The 16,876-nt window shown below is 47.3% G+C and overlaps 1 protein-coding gene and 1 non-coding gene across 13 annotated transcripts in view; both read right to left on the bottom strand.

The window, feature by feature from the left end:
• Window positions 1–16,876, bottom strand: part of LOC110535264 (receptor-type tyrosine-protein phosphatase mu) — a 304,962-nt gene that overhangs the window by 146,129 nt on the left and 141,957 nt on the right. The gene's annotated exons all lie outside the window — the stretch shown is intronic.
• Window positions 12,097–12,172, bottom strand: trnaa-ugc (transfer RNA alanine (anticodon UGC)). The gene has a single exon. It is a non-coding gene; the product is annotated as a tRNA-Ala (tRNA).

Genomic DNA, 16,876 nt, shown 5'->3' with positions numbered 1-16,876 from the left:
CACCTTCACACACACACACATACTCACACTCTCCCGTGTGCACACAAGAATACAAATGTTTAATACTTTTCCAAGCTCGTATAAAATCGCTCCCACTCACTCACTCACTCACTCACTCACTCACTCACTCACTCACTCACTCACTCACCTCACTCACTCACTCACTCACTCACTGATGCAAACAAACACATTCACCAGACAGCCAAGCCAGAGGACAGCGTCCTACTGATGATAAGAATAGCTGCTGATGTATAATTGATTTGAGGGGTAATCCGTGATTGCACGCTCCTTATTGCCTTATCGTTTGAAGTCCATCCTTTCCCAACGCATTCCCTTTGCTTATCCAATTACACAAGAGGGAGCATGTACACGAAATGCCAAGTATGAAACATCAGACCGTCTGAAAAGCTTACTCACAAAACAAGCCCACTCTCTGCATCAACCTTCACCTTCAACACACCATCAAAAGATGATTTGATTTCCATCATTCAAAGGGGTTTCGAGGAGTGTGTTTTTCAAAGGTTTCCGTTGATGAACACGGTTAACATGACAGAAAAAAAAAAACAGACGGAAATATGGCCCCTTTCAAACACAGGACACTTGAGAGTATCCATTCAATGTACTGTGTGGAAACACTACTCTATTGTCTAAAGAATGTTCAACTGAACAACACAGAGGTTGAGTTAACAGCCCCATTATGGTATAACAACTGGACTGGGACCCTTACCATTCAAACTATGGGGTTAAAGCTTCTAGAATAAGTAGAAATAACAGTCTATTTTCTAATGATCGTAAAGGAGGCTAAACACACGCACACACACTCAGTCATTGGAGATAAGTAAGGCACATTCTCCACACCAATTACCTCGCTCTACTCTCGCTGTGTGTTGCCTGGCGAGTTTAGGCTGTTTACGGTGTGTGTGTGTGCGCGTGTGTAGGGGTGATGCTCAGGGGTGGGACCTACGCAACCCTGGTGGGACCTAAGCAGCCCTGGTGGGACCTACACAACCCTGGTGGGACCTACACAACCCTGGTGGGTCTTTACTCCTCTACCTCTTTGTGCTCGTCACCATTCCTGATAAAAATGTGCTTTTGCTGTGGCAAACACTCTTTTACGCTTCAAGGGAGAAATGGAGACAATAGTCGGCCTCCTGGTGTGTAGATCCACCTGCCAAGCGGCTGGAGTGCTATATGTCACATCAAATCTTATCTGTCACATGCGCCGAATACAGGTGCAGCTAGACTTTACCGTGAAACGCTTACCTACAAGGCCTTTCCGAACAATGCAGGCCCTTCAAGTGTAGATGAGAGGGAAACAATATGGCCATTCATCCATCCTCCTCTGAGCTGTGGGTCTTTGTCTTCATTCCATTTGAATGCAACTCTATAAACCAGGCAGACTGGATAAACCCAGCTTGGCCTTCCAAAGATGAGCTGGGGTGGATGGTTAATGCTCCACAACGGGTTAGTCTGGGTTTTACTGTCACTAAGATGTAAATTAGAGGTTAAACAGTGTTAGCCCCTCTACAGACGTAGGCTGAACTGAAATGAGAGCGACTGAGGGATGCCTGTAGATATATAGGGACCTTATGGATGAAGACACTGTTGAAAACCAATCTGTTCCATTTTCTTCATGTCCCTCCTTTCCCTACTGTCTCTTTTTAGACCAAATCAGAGGCTTGTTTTATCAAGACAGATAATGGCGTGACGTTCTGTGGGCGAAAGTTGAGACGATGAGTTTGTCGGCTTTCATTGGGCGTTGGGTATAACAGCCATTGTTACACACGTATGTATGTGAAGGGGATGGAAGGAAGACAGAGAGACAAAGGGGAGAAAGAGCAGGAAATTGCATTGCCTATTCAATAGGCCAATAAGATTAGACAGTGAGAGAGAGAGAGAGAATTACCATAGAAATTATGTTTCAAGCAGAAAATGACAGAGGTCCCTCTCAGAAGCCAAACTGATTCTGTTCGGGGCGGCAGAGAGAAAACTGCGATGAAAAGAACAATAAAACTATATTTTATTGTTCCGTTAATGAAACGTACGGCTTTTAAAAAAAAAAATATTGTCTACTGTGTATATACAGTACATGTGGACCTTTGCGGTTGTAAAAACTGGTTTCTCATTTTGCCACGGTAAAATGAGAAACCGCTCCACTTCCTGATTGGGTCACCTGATCCAGGTGAGTTATGATGGAACACATGACAGACACAGGTGGATTCTCATAACGGGAGATGGTGTAGTATCATTTTTGGTTTTCAGTAACAGTCTGTGCCTACAGAATATGGTGAGAACTCTCATATTTCCAAACTGCTGCAACAGATACCTCCCCTATGGAGGAACACGGCTAACCTTTAAAGTCCCTCTAGATACTGATTACATTTGGTATGAGAAAAGCAATCTTGGGAAGCCATTAACACATTGCAGATTGATTGGAGACAGTCTGTAAGGTGTAAGGCCCTAGAGACCATCTGTAAGGTGTAAGGCCCTAGAGACAGTCTGGAAGGTGTAAGGCCCTAGAGACAGTCTGTAAGGTGTAAGGCCCTAGAGACAGTCTGTAAGGTGTAAGGCCCTAGAGACAGTCAGTCCTGGTCGGTGGACACATTTCCGAGACCATGTGTCTGGGTTTCCCCCTCAATCCTCAATTCAATAGCTATTTTTCTAGAAACTGTGGACTGTAATAAGCAGTGGGCAGAAGCGCTAATGGCCAAGATGTTAACAGTTTGCTGACTTGTGGATATTGTGCCTGCCGAGCGAGGCATTGTGTTAGAGACACAATCAGGGGTGCAACTGCTGGTGTTATCAGTGGGTGGATTACGGTGTTTGCAGCAGAGCGGGATGGGAGATCGGTCGGTACAGTAATAGAGATGTCACATTGCTTTATGACCCAATAATGGAGGGATGCTCGCACTAACAGCAATCTGACTGGTTTGGGCTTATCTTGCAGGAAAATGACAAAGAGGTGGTGGTAGATGTGTGTGTGTGTGTTCCCTTGCACGTTTGTGGGATTCCTTCTGCATCATCAGCAAATGAATCTCGTGCTGAGAAAATTCAACGTGCCATCTGAGTCAAAATGGTTGTATATTGTGGGGTTTTAATGGGTTTTTTTCTTCCAAGAACAGGGCCGGGGACCGGCTGCAGACCTGCAGAATGTTGTTCTCATGTGAACAGGGCCAGGAAACGGCTGCAGACCTGCAGAATGTTGTTCTCATGTGAACAGGGCCAGGAAACGGCTGCAGACTGGCAGAATGTTGTTCTCATGTGAACAGGGCCAGGAAACGGCTGCAGACCGGCAGAATGTTGTTCTCATGTGAACAGGGCCAGGAAACGGCTGCAGACTGGCAGAATGTTGTTCTCATGTGAACAGGGCCGGAGACCGGCTGCAGACTGGCAGAATGTTGTTCTCATGTGAACAGGGCCGGAGACCGGCTGCAGACTGGCAGAATGTTGTTCTCATGTGAACAGGGCCGGAGACCGGCTGCAGACTGGCAGAATGTTGTTCTCATGTGAACAGGGCCGGAGACCGGCTGCAGACTGGCAGAATGTTGTTCTCATGTGAACAGGGCCGGAGACCGGCTGCAGACTGGCAGAATGTTGTTCTCATGTGAACAGGGCTGGGGACCGGCTGCAGACTGGCAGAATGCATTCTATACATCTACAGTACCTCAATGAAGGGAAACTACTTCCAGCAGCCTGATTCAGTGTGTGTGTGTGTGTGTATGTGTGTGGTTTATTAAAGTCATGTGGTGAGCAGCAATTTTTCATGTGTCAGGCTTGTCCGTGCTGGACTGATCCCTCAGGTGGTGATTGGGGTCAGTGTAGCATGCTGGGGAGGGATGTGTGCTTTGCGTGATCACCATGAATCTACCTACACACACACACACACACCTCTCTGTGCTGTCGCCTTCTGCTGGCAGCTGTTCCTGCCCCGTAAAGATCAAGAAAAAAAAAACTGGGAAGAGAAATTCATGGAGAGAATAATCTGTTTTGCCTCAATGGGGGCAATAGGGGAAGGAGGAAAATGAAATGATATATATGAGATTTAATTTGCCTGCTGGAAGGAATGAAGCGCGAGAGAGAGAGAGGGAAGAGAGGAGGACAAAAGGAGGAGAGGACCGTGGTGCCTAATGGGAAAGGGGAGTGAGGGAGCACCTCAGTGGAAGAGGTCATCCTGGCTATCAACTCTCTCCCCCCACCGGTCAACAGGGCTGCCCTAAACCCTCTTCACACAGACGGGCCTGTGCACACAGATACACACACACTGACAGTGTACATTTTACCCTTTTTATTGTACCTTTATTTAACTAGGCTAGTCAGTTAAGAACAAATTCTTATTTTCAATGACGGCCTAGGAACAGTGGGTTAACTGCCTGTTCAGGGGCAGAACGACAAATTTGTACCTTGTCAGCTCGGGGGTTTGAACTTGCAAGCTTACGGTTACTAGTCCAACACTCTAACCACTAGGCTACCCTGCTTCCTCTACACTCTAACCACTAGGCTACCCTGCCGCCTCTACACTCTAACCACTAGGCTACCCTGCCTCCTCTACACTCTAACCACTAGGCTACCCTGCCGCCTCTACACTCTAACCACTAGGCTACCCTGCCACCCTAACATGTGTAACATGCCATATGTCCTATTACAGTCATTTCATGGACTAAAATGTAAGACCACATATAGGCATGGTGGCATCTTGCCATTGGCAGACAGACGGGGCCGAGAAAACCCTTTCCCAACAATTCCAGTAGTGTTTCAGGGTGGCCCTGCGACATCCATAACAGATGTTTTTTTTTTTATAATAAAAAAAAACTAACAAGAGAACATGTATTAAAAGCTGGCCAGCGCTCTGCTTTGAGATGTGTTTTCCATGTCCATTGGGCTTTCAGTCATAAATAGACACTGGCATCTCCTTTCCCTCCGCTGGCTCCCTCTCTATTTATCTGACATCACTCCTTCTCCCGTTCCTCCATCATTTCCTCTCTCTCTCTCTCTCTCTCTCTGCTCGTGTCCTGCTCCCTTTGCACATCAGCTTTTCACACTCTGGTCCTCTGAAACCATCTCTTCTCCCTCTTTCCCTCCCTCCCTCTTGCTGCTTGACCGTCTCCGTCAGGGAAAGTAAGAACACTTGAAGCCATGGTCAAACTCTTCAGGCGACCCTACATAGACCTCTTCTACTCACAGCATGGCCCAGTGTTATAACACTCGCTGAAACTATATGAACCAAAATGGCCCCCATCTGTTACCCGATTGGTGGTCATATCCCCGTGGGTGTACGTGGTACATTCTCCCTGCTTCGAAAAGCACAACCTCATTTTACAATGGGTTCTGTAAGTGTGTGTTTGTTCTCAGTTGCATCCTGCCCAGGTGCAGGCCCAGTTTGTGGAACTAAATGGGATGGTCAGTACTTGCCTGGTGCTAGGCTGCTTAGTCTCAGTACTCTCCTGGTGCTAGGCTGATAGGCTGCTTAGTCTCAGTACTCTCCTGGTGCTAGGCTGCCAGGCTGTTTAGTCTCAGTACTCTCCTGGTGCTAGGCTGCCAGGCTGCTTAGTCTCAGTACTCTCCTGGTGCTAGGCTGCCAGGCTGCTTAGTCTCAGTACTCTCCTGGTGCTAGGCTGCTAGGCTGCTTAGTCTCAGTACTCTCCTGGTGCTAGGCTGCCAGGCTGCTTAGTCTCAGTACTTGCCTGGTGCTAGGCTGCTTAGTCTCAGTACTTGCCTGGTGCTAGGCTGCTTAGTCTCAGTACTTGCCTGGTGCTAGGCTGCTTAGTCTCAGTACTTGCCTGGTGCTAGGCTGCTTAGTCTCAGTACTTGCCTGGTGCTAGGCTGCTTAGTCTCAGTACTTGCCTGGTGCTAGGCTGCTTAGTCTCAGTACTTGCCTGGTGCTAGGCTGCTTATTCTCAGTACTTGCCTGGTGCTAGGCTCCCAGGTTGTTTAGTCTCAGTACTTGCCTGGTGCCAGGTTGTTTAGTCTCAGTACTTGCCTGGTGCCAGGTTGTTTAGTCTCAGTACTTGCCTGGTGCCAGGTTGTTTAGTCTCAGTACTTGCCTGGTGCTAGGCTGTTTAGTCTCAGTACTTGTCTGGTGCTATGCTGTTTAGTCTCAGTACTTGCCTGGTGCTAGGCTGTTTAGTCTCAGTCCTTGCCTGGTGCTAGGCTGTTTAGTCTCAGTACTTGCCTGATGCTAGGCTGTTTAGTCTCAGTACTTGCCTGGTGCTAGGCTGTTTAGTCTCAGTACTTACCGGGTGCTAGGCTGTTTAGAATTCAGAGAGCTAGGGCACACAGAAGAGTCCAATTGGCAAGGATTAGATGAAACAATGAGACTATGGCATCGCCACCCACACACACACAGAGCGCACCCACACACACACACATACGCAGCGCACACACACACAGACGCACGCACACACATGCAGCGCACACACACACGCAGCGCACACACACACACACACACGCATCGCACACACACGCAGCGCACACACACACACACGCGGCGCACACACACACACACACAGCGCACACACACACACACGCAGCGCACACACACACACACGCAGCGCACACACACACACACAGCGCACACACACACACACACACACGCAGCGCACACACACAGCGCACACACACACACACACACGCAGCGCACACACACACACACGCAGCGCACACACACACACACACGCAGCGCACACACACACATACGCAGCGCACACACACACACGCAGCGCACACACACACACACGCAGCGCACACACACGCAGCGCACACGCAGCGCACACACACACACGCAGCGCACACGCACACGCAGCGCACACGCACACGCAGCGCACACGCACACGCAGCGCACACACACACGCACACGCAGCGCACACACCCACATACTCAGCGCATACACACACACACACACGCAGCGCACACACACACACACGCAGCGCGCACACACACACACGCAGCGCGCACACACACATACTCAGCGCACACACACACGCACACGCAGCGCACACACCCACATACTCAGCGCATACACACACACACACACACACACGCAGCGCGCACACACACACACGCAGCGCACGCACACGCAGCGCACACACACACGCACACGCAGCGCACACACACACGCAGCGCACACACACACACGCAGCGCACACACACATACGCAGCGCACACACACGCAGCGCACACACACAAGCAGCGCACACACACACGCACACGCAGCGCACACACATACGCAGCGCACACACACACACGCAGCGCACACACACATACATACGCAGCGCGCACACACACATACGCAGCGCGCACACACACATACGCAGCGCGCACACACACATACGCAGCGCGCACACACGCAGCGCACACACACGCAGCGCACACACACGCAGCGCACACACACATATGCAGCGCACACACACATATGCAGCGCACACACACATATGCAGCGCACACACACATATGCAGCGCACACACACATACGCAGCGCACACACACATACGCAGCGCACACACACATACGCAGCGCACACACACATACGCAGCGCACACACACACACACACACACGCAGCGCACACACACACACGCAGCGCACACACACACACACACACACACACGCAGCGCACACACACGCAGCGCACACACATACGCAGCGCACACACATACGCAGCGCACACACACACATATGCAGCACACACACACACACAGCGCACACACAGCGCACACACACACACGCAGCGCACACACAAACACACACGCAGCGCACAAACAAACACACACGCAGCGCACAAACACAGCACACACACACGCAGCGCACAAACACACACGCGGCACGCACACACACACACGCAGCACACACACACACACACAGCACACATACGCAGCGCACACACACACATGCAGCGCACACACATGCAGCACACACACATGCAGCACACACACATGCAGCACACACACATGCAGCACACACACATGCACTACACACACACGCAGCACACACACATGCAGCACGCACACACGCAGCGCACACACACACACGCAGTACACACACACGCACAGCGCACACACACACACGCACATCGCACACACACGCACATCGCACACACACGCACACACACACACGCAGCGCACACACACACACACACGCAGCGCACACACACACGCAGCGCACACACACACGCAGCGCACACACAGCGCACACACACACAGCGCACACACACACAGCGCACACACACACACACACACACACGCAGCGCACAAACACAGTACACACACACACACGCAGCGCACAAACACACACACACACACGGCACGCACACACACACACACACGTGGCACGCACACACACGCAGCGCACACACACGCAGCGCACACACACGCAGCGCACACACACGCAGCGCACACACACGCAGCGCACACACACACACATGCAGCGCACACACACACACACGCAGCACACATACGCAGCGCACACACACACACACACACACATGCAGCACACACATGCAGCACACACACATGCAGCACACACACATGCAGCGCACACACACATACATGCAGCGCGCACACACACGCAGTGCACACACACGCACAGCGCACACACACGCAGCGCACACACACGCACAGCGCACACACGCAGCACACGCACAGCGCACACACGCAGCACACACACACACACACACGCAGCCCACACACAAACGCAGCACACACACACGCAGCCCACACACACACGCAGCCCACACACACACGCAGCCCACACACACACGCAGCCCACACACACACGCAGCCCACACACACACGCAGCCCACACACACACGCAGCCCACACACACACGCAGCCCACACACACACGCAGCCCACACACACACGCAGCCCACACACACACACGCAGCCCACACACACACACGCAGCCCACACACACACACGCAGCCCACACACACACGCAGCCCACACACACACGCAGCCCACACACACACGCAGCGCACACACACACGCACGCAGCGCACACACACACACACACGCACGCAGCGCACACACACACACACACGCACGCAGCGCACACACACACACGCAGCGCACACACACACGATAGGTTGTGAAATGAGACTGAGAATTGCACTTCTGAAGCAGTCAGAACACAGAGATGAAAAGGGCAATTTAGACAGTGTATCATCTGAGCCAGTGACAATCCTAAAGACACCCCACACTGAGTCTTACCCGTTGTATGATGGCCAGTAGCATATCTGTAATTCAATGTTTGTGGTAAAAAAAAAATGCCTAAGACACATGATAAATAATTAATCGTACTAAATAAAACAAAAAAAAAAGAGAACTGGAAAAAAATAAACATATTTGAAAATTGTTGTGGGATTCAGAGGGATCCAATTTTTCATGGGTGATGTTGTAAATTTTGTCAGTTTACACAGAGTAGCGCTGTTTTAAGAACGCCTAACAAGCTTGTGGATTAACGCAAAGAGACAGACTTGCAGTAAGCGAGAAAAAGGGATTTTTTTTTCCTCCATAAATGTACGTTCCTTCTAATCTCTTTAGGTTCTTTCCTGTTTATCACATTGAAAACATGTGTACGCTGTGAACACACTAATACACACAAACAACCTCACAGAGTTCTTTGCAAAACATCCTCTTCGCTCCACGTCCTTGAGAATCACACAATAAGCCACACTCCTTTCAACTTCAACACCATAGTAACAATACACCCCCCTCACCACCCCCCTCACAACCTTCCCTAACCCTAAAGGAATGGAATTTTCCACAGGCTGACAGAAGGGTCTCAACTCAGAGTAGACAAACTTGCTAATTCAATAAGCCCCTCATGGAGCAAGGTCTATGTTGAAGCATGAGGGGAAGCTGATGGAAAGCATTAGGCTCACCTGAGTAGCCAGTAGCTAGGATACTTAGCCTGGAGTTCTACAAAGGCCTGTCAGGGGCATCACTCACACCGACGAACATTAGATAGGAAGCCAACTTCAGGGCGATTTCCTTAGCCTGGTGACATGGCAGCCACCAGTTTTTGATATTGGCTTGATGGGGGGGGGTTAGGGTTGTATAGGTGGCAGGTGCACATTGATGAGGCAAGCGTGATCTAAACCTAAGTAGAAATCAACATAACAAATTAGACATTTCTATTGGGCTTGTTCTAGCAATCCTCTCCAACTCATTAAAAGCAGAAAGAAACCCAGAGGGTGTTTGTTTTACGGAAGTTATGTCAGAATTTAAGTGGTCAGCAGAGGCAGCGGTAAGCCAGAGGAGAGGGTCTAGTCAGTTGCAGGTATGCAAGTATTTGTGCTTGTGTGGTATGTGTGTTGGTTGAATGCACTGGGTCCTGATCCCAGAGTAGTTGATATAAGGGGAACTAGCCTGGGCATGTCCTGACAGACCTCCCAGTCTGCTCCAGCATCAGGCATCTCCTCTATCTAACCAACACTGTTACAAGGACAATTGCCTGTCTTATCGCTCATATATTCCCCTCTCAGTAGCTAGGTTTCCATCTAATTGGTGACAGATTCTAAAATCTGCATAAAAACAATATGCGCATTTTCCCACCAGAGTTGTGTTTATCAAATTCACTTGTTGCAGTTAAAAGGCTGTGCGTGATGACGTAGTGCACATTAAAATAGATTTTGCAGTTAAATTCTCGTGTACCAAATAAAAAAAAATACTATTTAAATGGGTCCATCGCTTTTCCAACTCTACTGATGTGTTTCTCACAAAAATGTTTAGCTTTATACAGCCAGTGAGCCCACTCTGGTATGTGTACAGCGAGTGAGCCCACTCTGGTATGTGTACAGCCAGTGAGCCCACTCTGGTATGTGTACAGCCAGTGAGCCCACTCTGGTATGTGTACAGCCAGTGAGCCCACTCTGGTATGTGTACAGCCAGTGAGCCCACTCTGGTATGTGTACAGCCAGTGAGCCCACTCTGGTATGTGTACAGCCAGTGAGCCCACTCTGGTATGTGTACAGCCAGTGAGCCCACTCTGGTATGTGTACAGCCAGTGAGCCCACTCTGGTATGTGTACAGCCAGTGAGCCCACTCTGGTATGTGTACAGCCAGTGAGCCCACTCTGGTATGTGTACAGCCAGTGAGCCCACTCTGGTATGTGTACAGCCAGTGAGCCCACTCTGGTATGTGTACAGCCAGTGAGCCCACTCTGGTATGTGTACAGCCAGTGAGCCCACTCTGGTATGTGTACAGCCAGTGAGCCCACTCTGGTATGTGTACAGCCAGTGAGCCCACTCTGGTATGTGTACAGCCAGTGAGCCCACTCTGGTATGTGTACAGCCAGTGAGCCCACTCTGGTATGTGTACAGCCAGTGAGCCCACTCTGGTATGTGTACAGCCAGTGAGCCCACTCTGGTATGTGTACAGCCAGTGAGCCCACTCTGGTATGTGTACAGCCAGTGAGCCCACTCTGGTATAAGTATAGTGAGTGAGCCCACTCTGGTATGTGCACAGCCAGTGAGCCCACTCTGGTCTTGGTGCCTGTGTTCTAGTCAACAGCCAGCAGATACAGTGCGGGTATAGCGTACATGATGCGATCATTATGGACAAAAGAACAAGATATTATTTATTTGTCAAACAGCAGCCAAACACCGATGATCATGTCACGAGAATTAACCCTTCAATATTTATTGGGAAGTAGCATCAAGCTCATACCGTGCAGTACAGCACTTTGAGATATCAGCTGATGTACGAACGGCTATATAAATAAATGTTATTTGATTTGATTTGACTTTCACCCCCCTGTGAAGTTCATCATAACTTATTTCATCTGTAAGCTAATAAACTGCCTGCTTTCCCTGACGAGTTGTAGTGGGAGGACCACAGAACACCATGTAACTCCAAATGTGCCTTCATATGATGGTTATTATATCAATATTTGCACATAAAAGCATTTCCGCCAACATTTCTCACATAATTACATTTACCGACCAAAAGATCCCACCTTGTGTAGCATGTTCTGTCGACACACCCACACTTCCCACACCTCTTTTTCCTCTTCATACACATTTTGACATTTACATTTGAGTCATTTAGCAGAGACACTTATTTAGAGGGACTTACAGTGGTGAGTGCATACAATTTTTCATACTGGTCCCCCGTGGGAATCGAACCCACAACCCTGGCATTGCAAGCACCATGCTCTACCAACTGAGCTACACGGGACCTCACCGCCACAGTGTCACCCACACTTACCTCACCTCTTTTTCCTTCCCATGTTCTCCTCCATCCTCCCCCATCTAGTTTACTCTCATCTTCTCCCCCATTCGACATCTCCCTCAAGTTAAAGTCTCTCACTCGCTCTACTTCGCCACCATTTTAAATCCAGTTACCCCTATATGAGGTAATTGCCTATAAAAATGAGATTGGCTAAAGCACAGCAGATGCTTGTCCTGTCTGTCCCAGCACTAGAACATGCCTCTATCGGATATGGGTCCACTAAGAGACCTCTCTTCTCTGCTAACGATCAAGATTGAAAAACTGGGCAAAACACAATCTGTCTGTCCATGATTGATTTACTCCTGAGGAGGTTGTTGACAAACTATTGCACCTGTTTAATTAGCGGGATAATTGTGTGCTGTTTGTTTGTAGCCCAGGGGGTTGCCTTGTGAATAGTGCTAATGTTTCCTTCGCTCCATTAGAGGAGAAGCTCCTGCCCCCCCCCCCCCGTGGTACACGCCAAGACAATGCTTCAGGTGCAGCCTGGACTTCTGGCTCCTCTGCTTACCCAGCGCTATGTGAGGAGATGAATAGGGGGGGGGGGGGGGTAAACAACGTCACACAGCGCGCTAATGAATTTAGCATTAGCCGCTAATGTAGCCTCCAAACAAGCAGCAGCCCCTCCAGTTAAGAGCAGCTAGCCGTGAGACGCCTCAGAAAACAGCGGGGGAGTTTCTTTTACTTAGATGCTGATGATTAAGTAGCACTGTGTTTGACTGGAATTGAATAAGAAATAGGCATAAAACGTGGCTCTTACGGATAGGAAACAATAACTGAAAATCTGAATGTGAAGCTGATCTAATTGTTTTTGTATGAAAATCAATAATGAATAGCGATATGCCTAATAGTATTGGTCAGGGGGTGTGGATTGAAGAATCAATTCAGAATTCCTCTAATGAAAATAGTCATTGATTGAAAATGTAATTTGATTGACATTGAGCTGCTTTGTCAGGGCGACTTCAGCTCAATTAAAAACAGCAGAACTGCTCTGAGAACAGTGATTATAGAGGGGGTACAAGCCAGGGAACAACCCTCCTCTGAAACCCATAGCAGCTCAGAGGTGGTCAGGTCCTTCAGATAGATACACTGTTCATCCTCCACAAGAGAGGAGTGATTTTGAGATGAAAAATGTAGGGCCATCAATAACCTGTGTCAACCCTGGGTCAGTCCGCCTCTCTCTCTGTGGGTCAGTCCGCCTCCCCTTCTCTGGGTCAGTCCGCCTGCATCACACACAGCCAGGAAGCAATATGCCTCCTCCCCAATCCCAACAGAACTCACACTGAAAACATGCAATGTCTTGTCAAACGGTTACCAAACCACAGAGAGACAAATACAATTTCAAGCATATATACCTACCAAGCCTCACATACCAAGCTCTAAACATATCAGGCAACACTACTCATGTTCATGACCGTCTAGTACTGCATATGTATGCTGATAGATTGTGTGTTAAAAGCAAGCAGTGTGCATTTACAGTGAAGCACTGGTCACCCAGAGGTCCTGCTACAGGAAGAGCGGAGACAGGACCCACTGGTCACCCAGAGCTCCTGCTACAGGAAGAGTGGAGACAGGACACACTGGTCACCCAGAGCTCCTGCTACAGGAAGAGCAGAGACAGGACCCACTGGTCACCCAGAGCTCCTGCTACAGGAAGAGTGGAGACAGGACACACTGGTCACCCAGAGCTCCTGCTACAGGAAGAGTGGAGACAGGACACACTGGTCACCCAGAGCTCCTGCTACAGGAAGAATGGAGACAGGACCCACTGGTCACCCAGAGCTCCTGCTACAGGAAGAGTGGAGACAGGACACACTGGTCACCCAGAGCTCCTGCTACAGGAAGAGTGGAGACAGGACACATTGGTCACCCAGAGCTCCTGCTACAGGAGAGTTGAAACATGACCCACTGTGCAAAAAACTGGTTGAATCAAAGTTGTTTCCACATCATTTCAATCCCCAAAAAACAATGTGAATCAACACAGAAAACTGATTGGATTTGAATAAAGTAACATACGGGCATTTGTATATTTATTTACCCAACTTTTAACCTAAATACAATGACATGGTGACTTTTTTTGTTGATTTCATGTTGAATTCACGTTAGTTGACAACTCGAACAAAAGTAAATCAAAACTAGACGTTGAACTGACGTCTGTGCCCAGTGAGCAAATTCCTTTCCTCTCCGGCAGTCAACACAGGCTCTCTCACATTTCTGTCATGGCCTTTCAATTTCCTGTTGATTCAGACTCACTATTCAAGAGGGCTTACTGTGCTCCATCACTCCCAATAGTCCCCCAGGCCCAGACCCAGACCCAGGCCCAGGGGGAAATAAAGTGGTGTGTGTGGAGGTTGGACAGCCAGACAGACTGTTAAAGCCCTTAAGGCTATGGGGGTGGAATGTGAGATCCGGCTACTACCTAACTATCTAACAGCTACTACCTAACTATCTAACAGCTACTACCTAACTATCTAACAGCTACTACCTAACTATCTAACAGCTACTACCTAACAGCTACTACCTAACAGCTACTACCTAACTATCTAATGGCTACTATCTAACGGCTACCATCTAACGGCTACCATCTAACGGCTACCATCTAACGGCTACCATCTAACGGCTACCATCTAACGGCTACCATCTAACGGCTACCATCTAACGGCTACCATCTAACGGCTACCATCTAACTTTCTAACGTCTACTACCTGACTATCTAACGGCTACTACCTAACTTTCTAACATCTACTACCTAACTATCTAACAGCTACTACCTGACTATCTAACAGCTACTACCTATTCTAACGTCTACTATCTAACTATCTAATGGCTACTATCTAACGTCTACTATCTAATGTCTACTATCAAACTATCTAATGGCTACTATCTAACGTCTACTATCTAATGTCTACTATCAAACTATCTAATGGCTACTATCTAACAGCTATTATCTAACGGTTACTATCTAACTATCTAATGGCTACTATCTAACGGCTACTATCTAATGTCTACTATCAAACTATCTAATGGCTACTATCTAACGTCTACTATCTAATGTTTACTATCAAACTATCTAATGGCTACTATCTAACGTCTACTATCTAATGTCTACTATCAAACTATCTAATGGCTACTATCTAATGTCTACTATCTAACTATCTAATGGCTACTATCTAACGTCTACTATCAAACTATCTAATGGCTACTATCTAACGGCTACTATCTAACTATCTAATGGCTACTATCTAACGTCTACTATCTAATGTTTACTATCTAACTATCTAACGTCTACTATCTAACGTCTACTATCTAACTATCTAATGGCTACTATCTAACGTCTACTATCTAACGTCTAATATCTAACTATCTAATGGCTACTATCTAACGTCTACTATCTAACGTCTACTATCAAACTATCTAATGGCTACTATCTAACGTCTACTATCTACTATCTAACTATCTAATGGCTACTATCTAACGTCTACTATCTAACATCTACTATCTAATGTCTACTATCAAACTATCTAATGGCTACTATCTAACGGCTACTATCTAACTATCTAATGGCTACTATCTAACGTCTACTATCTAATGTCTACTATCAAACTATCTAACGTCTACTATCTAACGTCTACTATCTAACTATCTAATGGCTACTATCTAACGTCTACTATCTAATGTCTACTATCAAACTATCTAATGGCTACTATCTAACAGCTATTATCTAACGTCTACTATCTAACTATCTAATGTCTATCTAACGTCTACTATCTAACTATCTAATGGCTACTATCTAACGTCTACTATCTAACGTCTACTATCTAACTATCTAATGTCTACTATCTAACTATCTAAGATCTACTATCTAACGTCTACTATCTAACGTCTACTATCTAACGTCTACTATCTAACGTCTACTATCTAATGTCTACTATCAAACTATCTAATGGCTACTATCTAACGTCTACTATCTAATGTCTACTATCTAACTATCTAACGTCTAATATCTAACGTCTACTATCTAACTATCTAATGGCTACTATCTAACGTCTACTATCTAACGTCTAATATCTAACTATCTAATGGCTACTATCTAACGTCTACTATCTAATGTCTACTATCTAACTATCTAACGTCTACTATCTAACGTCTACTATCTAACTATCTAACGTCTACTATCTAACGTCTACTATCTAACTATCTAATGGCTACTATCTAACGTCTACTATCTAATGTCTACTATCAAACTATCTAATGGCTACTATCTAACAGCTATTATCTAACGTCTACTATCTAACTATCTAATGTCTATCTAACGTCTACTATCTAACTATCTAATGGCTACTATCTAACGTCTACTATCTAACGTCTACTATCTAACTATCTAATGTCTACTATCTAACTATCTAACGTCTACTATCTAACGTCTACTATCTAACGTCTAATATCTAACGTCTACTATCTAACGTCTACTATCTAACGTCTACTATCTAACGTCTAATATCTAATGTCTACTATCAAACTATCTAATGGCTACTATCTAACGTCTACTATCTAATGTCTACTATCTAACTATCTAACGTCTAATATCTAACGTCTACTATCTAACTATCTAATGGCTACTATCTAACGTCTACTATCTAACGTCTAATGGCTAC

The sequence above is a fragment of the Oncorhynchus mykiss genome, chromosome 11, assembly GCF_057628025.1.
Source record: "Oncorhynchus mykiss isolate SJ-2025 chromosome 11, ASM5762802v1, whole genome shotgun sequence".
Lineage (NCBI taxonomy): Eukaryota > Metazoa > Chordata > Actinopteri > Salmoniformes > Salmonidae > Oncorhynchus > Oncorhynchus mykiss.
Note: the sequence above shows the minus strand (reverse complement) of the source record. Positions and strands in the feature narration are given on the sequence as shown.